Genomic DNA, 20,084 nt, shown 5'->3' with positions numbered 1-20,084 from the left:
AGGATCACAGGGCTGTAGTGACAGTAATACATGGCTCATTACCATCTCCTAAGCATAAGTATCATTGTTTTTCAACTACTGAAAGAATACTTACCAGGCAGTATTCTTTCAAATAAAAAACAGAGGAGGAGGAGTCCAAAAAACAGAACATCTGGAAGCAGTTCCATCCTGATGGAATTCTACAGGAAGGAGGCTGCATTGCTTACCATTCCCCGTTGAAGCTGTGCCATTCTTCAGTGGAGAGGACACTGATGAAATCACAGAGTAAGAAAACAAGACAGAGGAGCAAAATTTATGCATATATATGTATATGAATAGGCAGAAATATAAGCAGGAAAATATTCATTACATGTGATACATAATTGAGTACTCCTAGCCAGGTGTATAGACTAGTGATTAAAATACTTAGATATAAAAAATCTCCTCAGAGTCCAACTCTCAAGAGAGCAAGTAGAGCTCACCCAGTGATAGTTCTACACACACCTGTGTCAGCAGCAAGGACTCATACTCTCTTGTTCCAAGTGCCTTTAATCACCGATTGAAGAAAATGTCTTTCTTTAGTCTGAGGAAGCTATTCCCAGTTCTGGGGTGCAAGCTATTCTCCACAGAAAAGAATTTAAAAATACGTATTGATTGCTGGTGTCAACCTAGAATCGTTAATTTAACGTAGCTCAGGCCCTGTTTGTCTGAACACAAACTGGTCCAACAAGTAATCTAAGAGACTTCCATGTCACTTTGACTTTTCATCAAAGGTGAAGGACATGTACTTTGCGTGCTGGAATCAAAGGAGATTTACCATGACATATGTAGCTACATGATACCTTTCTACTGCTCTGAAAAACTTCCATCTAATTGTCATCCATAAATGCTGCTCCTTCTTTCAAGTTATTCATTAGAGGATTTTAAATGCCAAACCTAAAACAGAATTCATGGAACTTTGATTTAGACTTAAGTGTGAGTACTGGGGGTAGTCCTAAGTTATCCTATGCAGGAAAAGGGAATTGGTGTTTTTCTCAGAGTACAGAGCCAAAAGTGACCCTGAGAGATGCCCTTCACAGAGACCTTTCAGTGATAAGGTAAAGATTTTTTTCCTGGGATATTGAAGCATGATAATCATTTGATGATATTGCATCTGTCTTCTCTCTAAGTGCACAAATGTCAGTAAAGGTTATAACATTTTTAGAATAAGAAACTAAAATATTATATTCATAACTGTAGTGCAAAATGTATTCTGGTAAACGTGTGTTTGTCCCCACATATTTTCAAGAAAGAAAATAATCTCAGGTAAAAATAACAAACGTGCCTATTACAGTATTACATCTGATTTTAATTGCGATCTCCTTTTATAAAGATGACAGTCTTTTTTATGGTGGAAAAATAGATTATAAACCAATATGCAATCACCAGAAATACCAGTTACAGCTTAAATAATTGGCTAAAATACTGAAATTGTGAGAAAATATTATAGTACAAAGCAAAATTGGCTGCAGGATGGTAAATTTAGTGTTAAGGAGCTGTATAGAGACTCAAGAAATTAATATTTTGAACTTGGCTTTGTTATTGCCTTGGTGTAACTTTCAGCAAGTAATTTAATCTTTTCTGGTTACATTTCATTGATAAAACAAAGATAATAAAGTTTCCTTACTTCATAGGAGTATTAGTGAGGAATGCATGCTGGTGAATAAGGCTATTATATTGCAGAGTGATATGGAAAATTCTTGAGGTAATGAAAAGAGAATTTGCATTTATTCTCTTCCTTTCAACTAATACTTAATAGTTCAGTTGTCAGCAACTGAATATTTATCAACACATGAAATAATGACCTAGGAACCAGATGAGACAAAAAGCTTAAAATCCATACTCTGTCTCTGCTTTTGCATACTTAATACTCTACAGTGTTTTAGCCAAGAAAACATGACTGGTACAAAGAGAAAATGAGAAGTTTTTTAGTGAAGTCCTTTCCCGCTTCTGAGGAAAATACTGTCTTTTTCTGAATACTGTATTTGTAGAAAGTGCAAATCTGACGTGCAATTTGTTTGCCCGAGTTATGCTGACAAATGGCAGCAGTTAAGATATGTTTTGTTACCTACACTTCCTGTCCTGATGTATGTGCACTAAGTGTAACCAGCTCTACTTGCTGAAGACCATAAAAGAACAGGTACTAGTGCAGGGATATTCCTGAGCTGGAACTCAGTGACACGCTTCGGTAGACAAAGTACAGAAAAGTGAAGGTAAAGATGAAGAATACCACAAAGATGCCTTCATCCTTAGCTAGGTCTGGACTACTTGATAATTAATGCAGTTCTTAGCATCTTCCAGAGCATCCAAGAGACACTGAAACTGATAATTTCCTTTTGCAACATTCAGTAGACAAGATCCCATGTAGCTGTATATGTCATGAGAACTCTCTTTTTTCTTTTATTCTGGACATGCCTTCTCCTCCTCCATCTGGTCTAATCTGACTTCCAGCATTTGTAGAACATTCTACATTGAATGTAATTTCTTTTTTGCCATTTTTTTTTCTTTTTCACATTTGAGAAATGTAGAAAGTATAGATCAGAAGTGGTGCTTTGCAGTTCCCAAGTCTTACAGGGCCACATTCATTATTTTTGGATTTTTGATTTCAGAACTGAAATGAGTGATGTTTGGTCATTGAATAAGTAATGGTGAGAAGTGTAGTGGACAACCTGCTTCTCAACTACATGAATTCTCTACATGGTGAGAATTAACTGCTCATTTTCATCTACCACTGTCATGGAAAAAAAAAACCAACAGTAAAATATGGAAAATGCCATTAATAATGCAGGGCTTACACTACCCTGTGTTCAGATGTCCCAGAAGTGGGAAAAATAATGCAGGTTTCAATCTTCTCACAGATATGCCAACAGAATGCCTTGAAGAAATAACCTTTGTCAATAAATCACATGGAAATGACAAGAGAAAACACACAAAAAAAAAGGAATTTGCACAAGGAAATGGAATAAAGACTGTAACAGTAGACATTGTAAAATTTAAGATTGGTAATTGGTGTATTATGTAATCAGTGTTATTTTACTGAATGTTTAAATTAAAAGCTGACAGATTTTCACTGTGACTTCTATGAATGAACTCACCAGAAACTTGGCTCCTGGACCACCTCATTCTCTAAGAACTACTACTTGGTTTTTGCTTTCCCCATCCTTATTAGTAATGGCAGGAAGCCCTCAGCAAACAGGTAGGTCCTTCATCCTGCTTTAAAGGCAATCACACAGCCTAATCTCTTTTTGCTCCTCTGGTAGAATCCAAGCACAAGGAGATGTAGAAAAATGCACAGAAATAATTCTACTACATGTTGACAGTTACAGCAAGAAAGAACTCAGCAGTGCAAACAGCCCAAAGAAAACAAGTTGACCCCAGCCCAATGTTTTTGTGATGCGTCTGGTTTTGTAAGAGCAAGGAAGGGAGTAAAGCCTCTTTTGAAGTTGTAGGATTTTTCCACAAAGGAACAGCTTGTATGCACCAAGATGAAACTGCTCTGAACATCGGAGTAATTCTGTTCATCAGAGTTAAAAATCTTGCAGTAATCCAACTATTTCACTACTAGGACTTGATTTCATGGAATACAGTACTGGTCACAGCAAATTTTACCTGGGGTAACAAAACCAGTACTAACAGACTTAGATATCTGCTTCCATATCTGGTGGATAAGGCTATTAAGCTTCATTTCATGTCAACACAATGTTTGATCACACACCATGTGCAGTTCTTTCCAAGCTGTGCTGGGGACCAAATCAGGGCAGAATGCTGGAGGAGGCTCTTATCTGAAGCAGCCTCATTTCCTGAGGGATCAAGGGCTCCAGTGAATAAGTCAGGGTATTGGAACAGAAAAGCTGGTCTTGTTTTCTCTTTTTGCTTCCAACCTCCCCTCTATTGTTTTCTCTCTCTGTTCTTTTTTTCCACAGCGCTCCTCTGTGATGCCAGACTCCCTTTCAGGTAAGTATTTTTCAGATGATCACTATGTTCTTGTTTTCTGACTGTCTTTCTTAAGTGTTGGAGGCCTGACAAAAGTGCTGAGTGCTCCTTTCTAATGTCCCTGCCAAGCAATTCGGAAGATCTGCCTCAAAGACATGAGAACTTTATACTTTTTCAGACAAAGGGAAAAGGTCTGAGTGCCATTTACCTCAGGTAGAGGACTGTACTTCTCTTTTATCCCATTCTTTGTAAAAAAGTCTCTTTGTTTCCACTGAAAACTTCCAAACAAACATAAAACAGCAGGAAGCCAACACCTTACACGTAGGCTATGACCATCTCTGGAAATGAAAAACTCAAGCAAGTGCTGATTATCCTGATCTAACTTCCTTATTCGTTGGGCGACTTTTTCAGATAGCATTTTGATAGAAGAGTTTTGTATCTTTTTGATCAAAGCACTCTGGGATCAGGCCAGTCATTTCTATTTCATTTGCATATTTAAAAAGTGAAACATACAAATCCGTGTAAGTAAAATAGTTTGAAGTCTGCCTTCTTACAACCATATCATCCAAAGTGCTGTGGATGATTTACATTGATTCCAAATATGTAGTTCAATACCAGTATTATTAGAAGGATTTAATCCACGAAATGACAGTAGAGCCATATATATTTGTATTAAGAACTTGATTAAATCTCTTTCTGAAACATCTGGTGTTTAGACATGGTAATAACAGGATAGCAGATCTAACAGTGTTTAAGCCTTGTAATTCCTGTGTTGCTGTTCTTAATACATGAACTGTATTGACCTATCACAATAAAAATACCACACACCTAAACAGCACATTTCTCTGTGGAGGATGACTGAACATTTTACGAACTATCCATCATTCTTCACTATAGACAAAAAGGCTTTCGGGAACTGCCTCCGGCATTTGCTCAATGGCAACAGCTCAAGTCAGTCTGAGTCAGAAAATGAAGAGTATCATACTACTCAAAACAGGCAGCATGTTCAGGATGAAGTCAATGGAATCAAGACCCCATGCCAGTCCTTGCAACTACTATTTCAGCATCTTCAGAATAAAAAAAAAAAGAAAAAAAAAAGACTATTTCACATGTGAAATTATTTAGGATCACACTTTTTGTCTGCTGTTCACTTTTACTGGCACAACAGCCTTCCTCTCATTTTGGAGTTCTCATTCCTTGCTAATTCCCGGGCTATATTATCACTCCTGGGTTGGAGAATACTCAAAACTAATACCTGTATAAATGGCTGGTGGAGCTGCACTGTTGCCTGTTTCATGGAAAGGACAGCAGAATCAGACTTGCACAAGCATCAGCACGATGTACATGACTCTGGTTTCTTCTGGATGTTTTGGATGGATGTAAACAAACCACTTGCTTGTTGGGATATGTTAAGAGCACAGAATGAAGTGACTTGTAGAAGCAACAAAGTTACTGAAAATGATAGCTTACGCTATTTTTAAATTAAAATTTAAGCCTCTTAGTGATAACTCCTAAAGAGTCTAAAATACTTGAGAGATTCCATTATGTTAACATGTTTATGGGCAGATTTTATAATGCATGCAAGAGGTGACATTGCTAAGAATGCAGATATATAAGTTATTCGAGAGAAAAGGTAGCATTAAAGCTGAATGCCTGTGCTAGACCAACCCACATGGTGGTGACCTGCAGAACTTCAACTAATTTAACCAAGGAAAATCAGAGAAATAATGGCTAAAGAAGAAGAAATCATGGCATTCTATGCATTGTATATATGATGAATTTGAACAGTGATAGTTTCAAGGAAGTTAGTTAAGCAGTTAACGAAACACAAGCACTTGATTAAGGAAAATTGGTAAATTAGTGAAAGTGGACCTGGGATGTGGCATGCTATTTTAATGAAAGGTCTATGAATTAATGCATGATTTTTTTTCAATTGTATTTCACTAAAGATGGTTTTCTGAGGACACTAAGCTAAAGAGCTATGGCATTTGTTTGTACACAAACAAACCTCTCAGATTTTTTTGTTAAATACCTGCATGAGCTCACGTCTGAAAGTCAAATGAAAACCTACTAGCAACACCGAAATATCTTTTTATTTTCCAGATGAGAGAATATGGTGGGATTTTTGTCTGAGACATCAGTCACCACATCAAATAATGGCATCATTTCAAAGCTTACTGAATCTGGATGACATTTTATTAGATTTCTTTCATGTTTGGTGCTTGTTTGTGAATGAGGACCTGTGCAACTTTTTATATTGTTTCTTTATTAAAGTTACTTTAGTTTATTTCCCATTGAAATAAGCGTGTGTCCTCCATAATCTGTAAAACTTCAGGCCTGATTCTTCAAGACCTGAATCTTTATAGCAACAATCCACATCGTGGCTGATGGAAAGCAATAGATGACCCCACAGTCTTGTAACCTTTCCAATTCCAGATCAGACTTGGATATGTCTCTGAGCCAATTTGTGCTATCTGATTTTGACTTCTGGGGACTGTTTTTGACTTGATAGTTACCAGAATGCAAAGGGCTCCCATCACGTCTCATAAACATTGGAAACTTGTTCTTTAATTTAGAATTGCCAAGAAGTTTATGGTGTTCAGAGGGAGTGGGAGGCCCTTGTTATTTATCAGAATAAGAGAGTATTTTCTGAAACTCAATTGAAATCATCAGCTCAACCAGTTAAGTGAGTTCAATTGCCAAGCTTGAGAGCAGATTTGTTTCCCCCTGCACAGGCTGGCCCTCTCAACAGCAAACCCTCTACTCTGAGACAGTTGAATCTGTGCACGGAAACAACCTTTGAATGGGATCAGTAGAACCTTCACAACAGAAATGCTCCTTATCTCAGACCTCTTCAGTTTGGAATTTAACTCTCATTATTGGTTTCTCGGTGTACTGTAATATATTTGATTCCATTATACATTTAATTAGATAATTTGACAGTAAGATGGTATCTTCATCTTCTTGTTTCTCAACATAGCTCATTAGTTAAAGTATGATGTGTTTGCTTCTACCTCTATTTTACTTTCAAATCATGCTATTTTAAGCTTTAGTCAGATGTGTTAAAAAATACTTGTTGTACTGCCAAAGTATTTTTCTCGTTTCAACATAAATACTATAGTCCAAGTCCTCAGGTCCCAGTACATAGCCTTGCGAAGCCAGTTCTGTCCTGCGAAGTCTGGGAACTGGAATATTCTCTGCAAGTTGCAGAGCAGCTTTAAAATAATCATACTACTACTTAACTAAAGGCTTCAAATACAGCAGCTATGTAAGTTAGCATTTGCTAAAAGCCCACTGGCGTCTGAGGGATTTGCATGTGTTTTATGTTTTGCATGTGTTCTGTTGAGTCATTGACCTCTGAGATACACTAGCCTAAGAGTTAATGTGCCGCCTACACCAAAGAAGAGAGTAGCTCATGTAGACATGTATTCAACATGTCTGCCCTTGCTCAACCTGAAAATCCCTTCAGTAGAGACGTGGAAAGAGTTCCTGGAAAATAACTTTACAATGCTTAGGAGAGTCTTCCTACTCTTCCCAAACATCCTAGATTTTCTACCTTTCCTAGTGAAGGGATAATTTGAGCTTTACTACAAGCCTTCTAGTCTGACTGACTGTTTCAGGAAAGGTGATTGGGCAGAATCTGTCTCACATACAAATTATTCTACAAGAAAATTGCTCATATCTGAAAGAAGACAGAAAATAAGCAGATGCTATCATTCAGAATGAAATGGAGACATATGCTGAAATTCACAGGCTCAAATTAGGATATTTTTTCTCTTTCTGTGCGCTGTTACTATCAAGAAACTTACCATGTCTTAAAATAACTCTCAAGGATAGAAAAAAAGAGTCAGTCTGAGGAACCTGATATGACTGCAAGATAACTTTCATAAGCTTTGGAAAGTACATTTTACAAAATAATAATAATAATAGGATTTTTTTTTTCTTTAGATAAAAGCATATCCATGAACACTCCTGGGAAGGCAGGGTCAGCACAACACACTTTTACTGGATTTAGATTTTAAGTGCTTTGAACATGAATAAGTGCTTATAAGAGTTAAGGATGATTATTACTGCACATTCATAAAAAAAAAAAACAACTCCCTTCTTTCTCAACAATACTAATAGCATCTGCAGTGCTGAGACTCATAAAGCATTACTGTTGGCTTTTAGGATGATTTATTGGACTATTGTAACAGAAAGAGGTATCCTAGCATAGCTGTGGGAGTCAGCAATTCCTCTCTTCTGATCTAGGCTCTGATACAAAATTTTCTTTATAGCCTTGAGCTGTTCACTTAATCTTTCTGCCTTGTATTCCTTATCCATGAATTATGAAGTTACCATATTCACCTAACAGTAAGGAAAGGTCATTGTTTCTCTCCTCCAAAAATATTTCCCTTAGGACAGACCTCACCTCACAGTCACACAAGAATTGGAATTTGTTCTGTGGACTTTAAACCTTTGAGATTGGCTTAGAAGTTTGCCTGTTCTTAGTGATAAAGAGTTTCTCTCCCCAGAATTACCCACTGGTGAGCTCAAAACCTGAATCCTGGGTACATATACTATCTGACCATAGCATAGGCCTGAACAGAGATAAAGTGGATTCTTAGTGAGCTTTCGCTTGAAAGTAGATGGAAGAGTACACTTAAAAGACAATACAGATTTGGCTTTTGCAGTTTCAAAGACATCCTCACTGCCTAAATTCTACATCTGTTCTTTGCTGTATGACTTCATAACAAAAAAAACAAAACAAAACAAAACGAAACAAAAAAGTAAGTAGTTCACACACACATATGAACAAGGATAGATGTATATAATATGTACATATATTTAATGATCTTTTTATGTTCTTCTATTGTGAAGTCATGATCACTGTTCTGGTTTTAGTACTGCAGAAAACTCTGCAGCATGCTAGTGCAGACAATGCCCACTTTGTTTAACAGGAAAATCATCTATAGCCCAGAAGGACATTCTACAAAAGAAATAAGATTTTTTTCCTTTCAAAATAGTAGCAGTATTAAAAGGATATATTGGTGTATAGACTAGAAAATGTTCTCCATCCACATTTTGGTAATCTTTAAATAGTTGCTTATTCTAACCCATAATATTCCTAAATTCCCACTTACTGTAAGGATGGGACTGCAGTATCACAAAACTAACAACTTTTCAGCCCTCATGGGATATTGACAGTTATGGGATGCTCCATAAACTACACAACTGGGAGACTCAAATGGCAGTGTATCTGGGATGGAGAACTTTATCATAGAAATCATCACAATGAGAAAAACAGAGAAATTATCCTTAAACCAATGAGCAGTGAGGAACAGAGTAGTTTCCCTGAGCAGCCGTGAATTCCCATACAGACACAGTCACGCTACCTACCCCACGTGCAAGCCATGCTACCTACCCTCAAGTGCATCAGGACAGAAAAAGGTGCTGCCAGTATCAAAAAATCACAATGTCCTCTACGTTTGCACTGGCTAATGATATCAACAAAACAGCAAGGCTTCGATCATCCTGAAAGGAGTGCAGCTGCAATCTCTCCTCCCAGACTAATGCCACAATTACAGTTCTCTGCAGTCTTTCAGACTTTTTCCTTCTCTTCTCTTCTCTTCTCTTCTCTTCTCTTCTCTTCTCTTCTCTTCTCTTCTCTTCTCTTCGCTTCTCTTCGCTTCTCTTCGCTTCTCTTCGCTTCGCTTCGCTTCGCTTCTCTTCTCTTCTCTTCTCTTCTCTTCTCTTCTCTTCTCTTCTCTTCTCTTCTCTTCTCTTCTCTTCTCTTCTCTTCTCTTCTCTTCTCTTCTCTTCTCTTCTCTTCTCTTCTCTTCTCTTCTCTTCTCTTCTCCTCTCCTCTCCTCTCCTCTCCTCTCCTCTCCTCTCCTCTCCTCTCCTCTCCTCTCCTCTCCTCTCCTCTCCTCTCCTCTCCTCTCCTCTCCTCTCCTCTCCTCTCCTCTCCTCTCCTCTCCTCTATTCTTTTTTAATTAAATGATATTTTAAAGGATAGAGGGCACTGAATATTACTCTCTGTTGCAGAGCTGGAAATGAAAATTTGATTCGTAAATTCTACAGGTGTATTTGATCATAAAACAAAATTTCTCTCAAGCTTTATGCATGCACTGAATTAATTGTTCAGATGTAAAAGGAGTAGAGACTTCAGCATTCAGACCCTCTTTACTTACCCAGTCAGTAAAAGTTACCTGTAACCTTTGAGTAGACCGGTGAATCTCTGAGAAGTGTTTCTCTATGGCAGGGCATGTTCTAACTCAAAGTAACAATAAGCTCTACAAAAATAGGACAACCAGACTCAGATCAGAGTTTCTTCAGGTTCTGTATCTTGCTAGAGGAAACATATGTTATTCTAAGTATGGTTTGATCTTTTTCCAATTTCACATTAAAAAAAAATTCTCTATTATTCTCTTTACTGTACTTATTTTGATCATTCCTTAAGTTATGTTTATTTTTGCAGTTTGAGAAATATTTAGTTCTAATGTGTACTGTTGCCATCTAGTGTCAAAAAACAGCAGTGTATTTAAAGTTCTGTTTTCCATTTACACGAGGTTAGGGCATACATCTTTAAATACCTCTAATACTGATTTCTTCAAGATCAGATAGGAAACAATACTTGGGATTTCGAATCAGCCACCATTTGGGAGCTATGGTGGGAACAGAAATTGTTCCTCAGGAACTGGGGTGAATAAAGGATCTCCTGCAGATGATCACAGAGGCATTAAACACCACCTAATTATGTATATTTACTACACAGACATTTACCTCTTAGGTTCCTTTGCTAGTCATCAGAAAGATGTTGAGTGCTTTTAATTGATCTCATCCTGAAGTAAAGATGTAAAACAGGTCAAATACTGATATGCCTTTAAATTTCCTGTTTCCCTCACTGAGTACATAGAATAAAAGAATCATAGAATGGCCTGGGTTGAAAAGGACCACAATGATCATTGAATTCCAACCTCCCTGCTATGTGCAGGGTCACCAGCCACCAGACCAGGCTACCCAGAACCACATCCAGCCTGGCCTTGAATGCCTCCAGGGATGGGGCATCCACAACCTCCTTGGGCAACCTGTTCCAGTGCGTCACCACCCTCTGTGTGAAAAACTTCCTCCTAATATCCGACCTAAACCTCCCCGTCCCAGTTTAAAACCATTCCCCCTTGTCCTCTCACTATCACCAATAGGCAGTAATCTCATACAAGCACAAACATCACCCACAAGCATGCCTGATTCCAACTCCTGGCCCCACACAGGACCACCCAAAATTGAAATCCTACGTCTGAGAGTGCTGTCCAATGGTTTGTTGAACTCCAGCAGCTCGGGGCCCATTCTACTGCCTAGGACTGGGTGAAGATATTTACAGTGGAAACAGCTAAATAAAATGAGACAAATCCTACCTTAACTCACTTTCATGAGGTCTGGAAAAAATTTACTAACAGTCTAAACTGGGACTTGGGCCTCTCATTTAAGTAGTCCTGTTCTGAATATTCCTTATAAATGGTAATGGGATTTGGAGTTATGTGCTGAGTGAGGGCACGTAGTATCTTCTATATCTTTTCTAGTCACTCCAAGAGAGATCTACAGAACACTGGAGGAGCAAGGACAATTTGATTACATAATTGATTAAAGTGAAGATGCAGCAAAGCTGCCAAGACAATCGCATTAGGTCTGGAACCCTGGAGCACAATCTAATCCAACAATTAATTATAACAGCAAATAGCTAGAGAAAAGGGATACTGTTGTGGTATTTTCCTGTAATATTCAGAAAAAAAAAAGAGCAGACAGGTCTTTTGTGGTTTTTTTTTTTTTAAGCCAGCATTTTCATATAACAGAATCCACATTAAAAGAACATTTTTGGCATGCCATATTCCACTGGCATCTTGCCATTGATTTCAGTGAGTTCAGAACTGCATTACCCGTGTTACTGCTGCTTACTCTATCAAGTAGCTAAAACTTAAGGAGCACAGTGATACACGAAGGAGCACATGAGGTGAAAACTTAAGCCAAAAAAAGAATGTGCCTTGGAAAGAGTAAGATTCAAGGAATGTGCAACTTTTCCCTCTTTTCATGAAGTGTTCCTGTCTGGCTATTAACTACACTCCTGGGTCTCAGGATTCCTGTGACTCTATCGTATGTGTGTAAACTTCTTTGCCACAGTTACTGTGCTTCCATATGGAACAGCATGGCACTTAGTTGCTGTGATTAACTATAAGGGCTGGCTGAGAAGGTAAATGGAAAGGCATGCTTTCTGCTGAAGCAATTTGTTTGTGAAATAGTGCAAGCCATGTGTTTCTCTGTCTTATTCCAAATATTTGTGCTGATGTTGCTAAAAGGCAATTTCATCCAAGGAAAAGAAGATGCATAATAGATTATGCTCTGAAAGCATATTGTACTTGCATAATGTGTTTCCATCCTTTGAACTCCGTGCTTTAGTCACTGAAGTACTGCTGCCACTAGAATTCATCAGTCTATCCTTTCCTTCCACTTCCAGCACTGCCAGTACTGGCTTCTTTCTTGCTTTGCTGGAAGCTGTGAAGGTTGTGCTATCAACTCTCTTGATGCTCAAAATACATGCATATTAAAAAAAAAAAAAGTGTAAAAACAAAACAGAAAACAAAGCAACTCAGCACTGCTACTACATTAAGTTAAATTGATAGCCTCAATAAGGTTCAAACTGGTTTTGATTCATTAACTTTTCTGATGCAAAAGTAAAACGAATTCTCCAGCCTGGTACAGACACACTTGAAACATCTTCTTTATCTCTTTATAATTAACCTGCTTGCTCACTTACTACCACAGTTATATTGGCTACAATACAGTGAGAAGGAGGTAAGCATTCCTGATTCAAATGCTTGTATCAGGAATGGTGTGCTGAGCAGGACTGGGGAAGTCATCCTGCCCCTGTACTTGGCATTGGTGAGGCCTCACCTCGAGTACTGTGTTCAGTTTTGGGCACCTCAGTACAAGAAGGACATGGAGGTACTGGAGCAGGTCCAAAGAAGGGCAACAAGGCTAGTGAAGGGCTTGGAAAATCAGCCCTATGAGGAGAGGCTGAGGGAGCTGGTGCTGTTTGGTCTGGGGAAGAGAAGGCTGAGGGGAGACCTTATTACTTTCTTCCAGTACCTGAAAGGTGCTTACAGTGAGAGCAGAGTAGGTCTCTTCTCACTGGTGACAGGTGACAAGACAAGGGGAAATGGCCTCAAGTTGTACCAAGGTAAGTTTAGGTTGGACGTTAGGAAACACTTCTTTACAGAAAGGGTGGTTAAGCACTGGCATAGGCTCCCCAGGGAGGTGGTTGAGTCACCATCCCTGGATGTGTTTAAGAGCCGTTTGGATGTGGTGCTCAGAGATATGATTTAGCGGAGGGCTGTTAGAATTAGGGTACTATGGTTAGGCTGCGGTTGGACTTGATGATCTTTGAGGTCCTTTCCAACCTGAGTAATTCTATGATTCTACGATTCTATGATTCGGCGGTCTTACATGGTAAGAACAAGAACAGTAGAGTGTGCTTTTCCCTGTCTCATTCCTTCTTTGCCCAGAGAAAAATTGCACTAATTTCTAGATCTGTGCCATAAGCAAATGTGCAGGTAGTTCAACTCTCACCATTCAAGAAAGCTGCTAGACCAGAACATGACAAGCACCTGGTTTTGTACCAGATCTCATGATAATCATACCATATTGCTAGTCATGTTGATTACACAGGGCAAAACTGTGGGTGGAAACATTTTCATAGGAAAGGCACTGGACTTCAGGAAGTTTTGTCAATGCTAGTTTACCTTCTATGGTGCTATAAACAGCACTTAGCTGTTCTAGAAGTGCGAGTGACAGTGCATTGGCATAGGTTGTCCGGAAGAGTTGTAGTCTCCCTCCCTGGAGATCTTCAAAAGCCACCTCAGTGTGACCCTGGAGACTTTGCTCTGGGTGTCTCTGCTTTAGCAGGGATTAGACCCAGAAGTTCTTCCCAATCTTGACCAGTCTGTGACTCTGTGGAGCTCTGACATGCAGCTGCTGTAGGAGGCATGGGATGTGATTGATGATGAGTTGACAAACCAATGGGAGCTGTTTAAAAATATGTTGGCTAAGTCTTGTTGTCCCCACATCCATAAATATTGGGATTAATAACTTGGGATTTTGACTGATACTGGGTGCAGATATTTTGGCAAACATCTTTTCCAGTGTGATAGAACCATAGTGTTATGGAATAACACAGCCTGTATCCAAAAGATGACGCAGATCCTACTTATTATCTTGCAGAATAAAAGTGCCTTGGAGCCAGTCTTCACCCTGCCAAATTCTGATCAAAGTTACTGAGGCCAGTTCATCTCAGCAATATCACTTTTTTTCCAGTTAGGACTTAACACTCTCTGACACAGGTAGTGTAAATGACTTGTTCCTTTGCATGTTTTTTATTTAATACAATATATAAAATATAAATCTGTGCTGAAAAATAAGCACACAAAATAGTACATGGCATTCATTTGCATTTTAGAACCATCAGTAAGTTTAATCAGGAAACGATCTCTTTAATATAGATGAATACAGGAAAGTGATTAACTTTTTAAATTTAGCAGCAACAAATTTTAATATCTTTCAGACATGTAAATCAGAATGATGTGATAACTCTAATGATCGATAGGAAACCTCTTCATCCTCTCAAAACTGAAAAAATAATGTAAGGGTAGACGTTAACAGCAATAATTAATTACCAGTGCAATCACAATGCATAGCACAAACATACATATGTAAGGTCATGAAGATCACCTGAAACAGAATCCTAAAATGTGCCATCCTTTTGCATGTAGTGTGAGATCCACACAACAGGTGATGGGCTCCACAGGATGCTTTAAGCACTGTATGCGCATAAAGCTTCTGATACTACTGAGCAGATACTAAGCAGATACTACTGACATACAATGGAGAAGACCTGAGATACTTGTGATATTACTCTGATTTAAAATTATGCCACTTTGTCCTGAAATTAATTTTCCAGGGTGCCTCAGATAAAAATGTGAATGAAGCCAATCTGTACAATTTTACTGTTGTTGATAATAAAAATAATAATAATAATAATTAATATTATTATTATTATAAGAGAGGTTGTGGAGTCACAGTAGGTAGAGGTCTTCAAGAAAAGGGTAAGTGTGAAACTAAGGAACAGGGTTTAGTGGGCATGGTGGTGATGGGTTGACAGTTGGACTAGATCTTAGTTTTTTCCAACTTTAATGACTCTATGATTCTATTAGTATTTTCAAAGGATCCTTGGGATGACTCAGTTGCTAAATACCTTATTTTCAAAAAGAAAAGCAAACAAAGAAAAAGAAAAAAAACTGGAGAATGACCACATTCCAGGGGTACAATATTGGCCTGCGAAAGCATTTCTATCAGGTCAAAACTGGGAAGAGTAGAAGTCTCCACAGAACCCAGAAGCTAACTGAAAGAAGTTAGCCTACCAGCCCACAGTTTTCTACTGTGTGTGTGTGTATGAAAGTCCTTTGTTTTTTATTAAGAAGCAGTGTGGGAGGTACAGTGTCTGAGACCCAGAAACTCAGGATAGGAAGAAAGAAGCAGAAGAAGCAAAGAAAAAAAAATGAGAATCAAGGAACTGTGGCTTCTGCTCCTTTCTTGGAACTTTAAAATCATTTATTTATCCTTTGTGTACAGTTGATCAGTAAATGTTACACTCATATAACTTGGGTGTTTGCATGAGAAAAATATGTAAGTGATTCTTGGCTCTAGATGATAGGATAACTATACACCTAACTACACAAAGTTAGTCTAAATAGCACACCTGATGTTATCAGCAGGACTATTCACTTTGATTATTGGTACTTGCTAGCATAAATTTCCAACTTGAAAGGTACATTGCTCACTTTCTGCTGCTTCTCTAGTCTAGTATGGGTGTTCATGAATCATTTTATCTTAGCAGGCTTGTGAAATGATTTAATTATTTCAAATAACAAATGAAATCTGTGCCTTCCAGCCCTGTGTTCTCTAAAAATAATTTCACTATGCACAAGACCTTTGACATTCTTATGCCTTCCCATAGATTTTACATCTAATATGCCATGATATCATAATCAAAATCTCCAACAAGCAAATGAAGAAATGTATACTCAGAATCAATAGCTCTAAACCTTGCTGACAACTGGATAAAGTGACAGCCAAGGAGTCCTGCACCGTGTAGTAGAATAGTTCCAAGGGCTATGCAGAAATCTACTTGTGACTCCAAATAAAATGTTGGTTTTGCCTCTTCATTCTTGCAAGGAAGAAGAAGAAAAATAAACTAACCTAAGTTTTACCTAGATCTTTCATGACTGTTTCTAGTACTAGGCTGGCTCTGAGTTCAGCTATAAATTTAGAGCTGCACTGGCATATATCTAATTCCTTTTCTCCTGTATAAACAAGTCTGATTCATTTCCTCTGAAATAAAGGTCAAAATCCTCCTTGACTCCCCTGAGGTTTGGATGGCGCTTAAGAAAGCTTAAGAAAGGCTGTCATACAAAGTGGTGTTCACATTGATATAGTAAACAAATAACCAAATGCAGTGAGTTAAACCCATAAAGCCTTACTGGGCAAACTCACAATAACACTAAAAAGCTAGCATTTCAGATTCTTCAGTGGGCAATTTGAATTTAGGGACTACAATTAACTGGTGAACAAGACTGTGAATAAGGACCATAAATGTATATCGTGCTCCAATTTCACAAGATATATTACTTTATAAAGCTTTCTCTGTTTAGTGTTACAAAAGGAATCTCTTTACAACCACAGATTATTAGGACTACTAGTCATGAGGACTGCTAGTGATGGGGTTTAGAATTACTGGTCATATACTAATCTCTGCTAGACTTAAGAATAGTTAAATTACCTGCATTTGCAGCAAACTGTAGCAATCAACCTTCAAATTTTAATTTTATTCACTAAAATCATTTATCTTCATATCTTTCCAGGAAGGGCTAAAATTACTCTGAAATCCATCACTGTAATATGCTACCAGCTATGGATTTTGTCAGCTTGTTTGCTGCTTCATCTCTGGGTCAGGCTGGTAATCCACTGGTGCCACTCTCTTTCAGAAAAACTGCAAATCACTCTAACAGAAACAAGTGTCAATATGTAAATTATAACCACCATTTATTTCTCATAGAAGTCTAATAGGAGGGCTTACATCTGCACAAGGACTAGAAAAAAAGAACCACAAAACCAACTAATTGACAGCTGCTGTGAGGAGGTGATGAACTTTAAATATGACAGTGACTCCCTCTAGCCACATCCAGAAACAGCCTTGAGCTCAAGAATGAACAGTGTTTTTGAAGATAAAGCCATCATAACTCAGACAGGAGAGAATGAATAATGGGAGGTTTCAGAGGCATAACAGGACACCTGAAAGGGATGAAAGCATAAACTGTATCCATCTATCTGTCACTGTTAATGGCAGCAATAACACATCTGAAAGAAAGAAGCCATTAAAAACCAATTTGGTACACAAAGAGTCTCTGATGACTCAGTGCCCCAAAGCCACCGAAACATCATTTCTTGTCAAAAAGTCATATAATTTTGTTCTTGTTTTAAATCCTAGAATGAGGTAATAAACATAACCCAGGGCACTAACTACCTTTGTAATAAAAAATGAGCATCAGGACAAAGCACGCATCCCACAGAAGCAGACGTACTCGCCAGCAGAATATACAATGCTCCAGTGTTCAACATCTGATTATCCCCAAACCCTAATTCTCTTGTCTACCTCTATAGAAATAACTGTTTTCATCTCAGAAACTCTGTTTTTCCTTTTGTCCCCATCTTTTTCTAGACTCCTCCCCTCATTTACCTTGTCAAAATTACAAGAACAAAATACATGAAGGGCTTGAAGAATATGCCCTACAAGGACCGGCTGAAGGAACTGGGGCTGTTTAGTTTGGGGAAAAGAAGGCTGAGGGGAGACCTTATTGCTGTCTTCAAATACCTGAAAGGTGACTGCAGTGAGTGGAGTTGGTCTATTCTCACTTGTGACAGGTGACAGGATGAGGGCAAGTGGCCTCAAGTTGCACCAGGGGAGGTTTAGGTTGGATATCAGGAAAAATGTCTTTACAGAAAAGATTGTTAAGCACTGGCATAAGCTCCCCAGGGAGGTGGTTGAGTCACCATCCCTGGATGTGTTTAAAAACCATTTGGATGTCATGCTCAGGGACATGATTTAGCAGAGGGTTGATAGAGGGTAGTATGGTTAGGTTGTGGTTGGACTCGATGATCTCTGAGGTCTTTTCCAACCTGAGTGATTCTATGATTCTATGATGGAAATGGAAAACTACTAAAAAGTCAAGAAATTAAGCCATTCAGTTCAACATGCAAAATTTCCCAGAGAAAATCTCCAGTAAGGATGCAAGAATCTCCAGTTCTGAAACATAACATAGAATTAAAGCAATTGTAGTAAGAAATTGTTTAGCTCACTTTAGAAATAAGTCCAGAGTCTGTTTGTATTCATGGAAAGACATAATTGTACAGGTTTTCAAACACAATTTTTATTGTACAATACATTTTCTCTTTCTTTTCCATGCACATGCAGTTCATTTGAGAAAGTAAACTTGAAGCAGGACATTTATGAAACTAGAACCTCATTTCATTGACACCTGTATGCTAAAACACTATAAGTGAGTGCACGTGTAAATGAAGAACACATTTAGTTTTACCTTTGATTGCTCAAAGTTTGAATTCTGCATCTCATGTAGATGAAATACTTAGTTTAAAATGTTTGTTGGCTTTCGTTACATTTTTTGATAAACCAGTCAGCCTGATTCTGTTCTCACGCTACCACAATTAAGGCAATGTAAGTTGGTTACCACAATTATTACTTAGGGGTTTAAGCACAAGCAGAGTAAAACTCATTAATTTTCCTTCTATAAACTGCTTTCTTTTTTATTCCCTGAATGGTCCTTTTTTCCAAATAATGTTATTGTCCTACTGTATATACCTTCTGCTATTGAGATATGACATCTCACTGCATCACTAATTTAGTTTGCATGCTTTTTTATTATTATTGTTATTTTTAATGCAACTCCATTAAACCGTGGTTATTTCACAAATTTCTATATAGAAGTGTGATGTGGACAGCATTTTAATTATGACTAAAACAAGATCTGCAGTGAATTCCATTCTGTTCTTCAGAATACATTTCCAAGGTCATTTTTGATTCTTAGCATATCTTTCCCATTCCTAGAGATCTTCCCAGATTCTGATTCTTTACCAGTTTCCTATTGCCCACCAGTTATCTACTCAACATACATTCCAGCTCACTAAAGAGAACATGTTTGTTCCAGATTTTTCCATCAGAAGTTGAAGTTATGTTTATAAGCTTTAATTTCTTCTTTCTATCTTTCCTTTTTAATTAGTGTTGCAGTTTGAAGAGTTCATCACGCAACACATCTCCCTTCCCTTGGGAGAAGGATGTGGGGGAAGGAAGAGGGAAAAAGTCAATTGAGATAGGAGAAACTAATTTATTAAAAGGAATGTGAGATAATACAGAATAATTAAGAGTAATAAATCAAAAGAAACCAGAAATAAAACCAGAAGAGAGAGTCAGTCTTAGTCTTTATCAGCAGGCCCTCCACCACTCACCTCCTGGAAAAGACAACAGAGCTCTTCCCCTATCACCCAGAATCAGAAATCATGTGGAGGTTCTTGGGAAATGCAGTACATCCCAGTGTGTCTTCCTCTTAGAGAACAGAAGTCACGTGAGGCAGCAAGAGAAACCAGGAAACACAGTTCCACAGTGCGCTGTGCCTCTGCACCCGAACAGCCTGTTGCATGATGTCATTATATGGAATACTGATAAAACCAGGAGAATTGGACCTAGCATTTCCCCTTTTACTATATTTCCCCAATCCTCCATGTTTTCTGCTTACTTGCTAGTATAAGCGAAGTTATGATTGTATGTTTGAGACTGCTTACTGTCTGTGTAAACCTACTTATCGGGTTCAGTCAAACAGATAAGCATCTAATTTCTCTACAAACTCTCTAGCTATCTTCTTCCTTTTATAATTTTTTCTCTCTTTCTCTGGGAATACACCCTTAGCAGCTAGAAGTCCTGTTAGCCATCTCCCTTAACTGAACACCGAAACACCAGTACATATCACTTGGTA

Source organism: Gallus gallus, chromosome 3 (genome assembly GCF_016699485.2).
Source record: "Gallus gallus isolate bGalGal1 chromosome 3, bGalGal1.mat.broiler.GRCg7b, whole genome shotgun sequence".
Lineage (NCBI taxonomy): Eukaryota > Metazoa > Chordata > Aves > Galliformes > Phasianidae > Gallus > Gallus gallus.
This window is presented reverse-complemented; position numbering follows the sequence as displayed.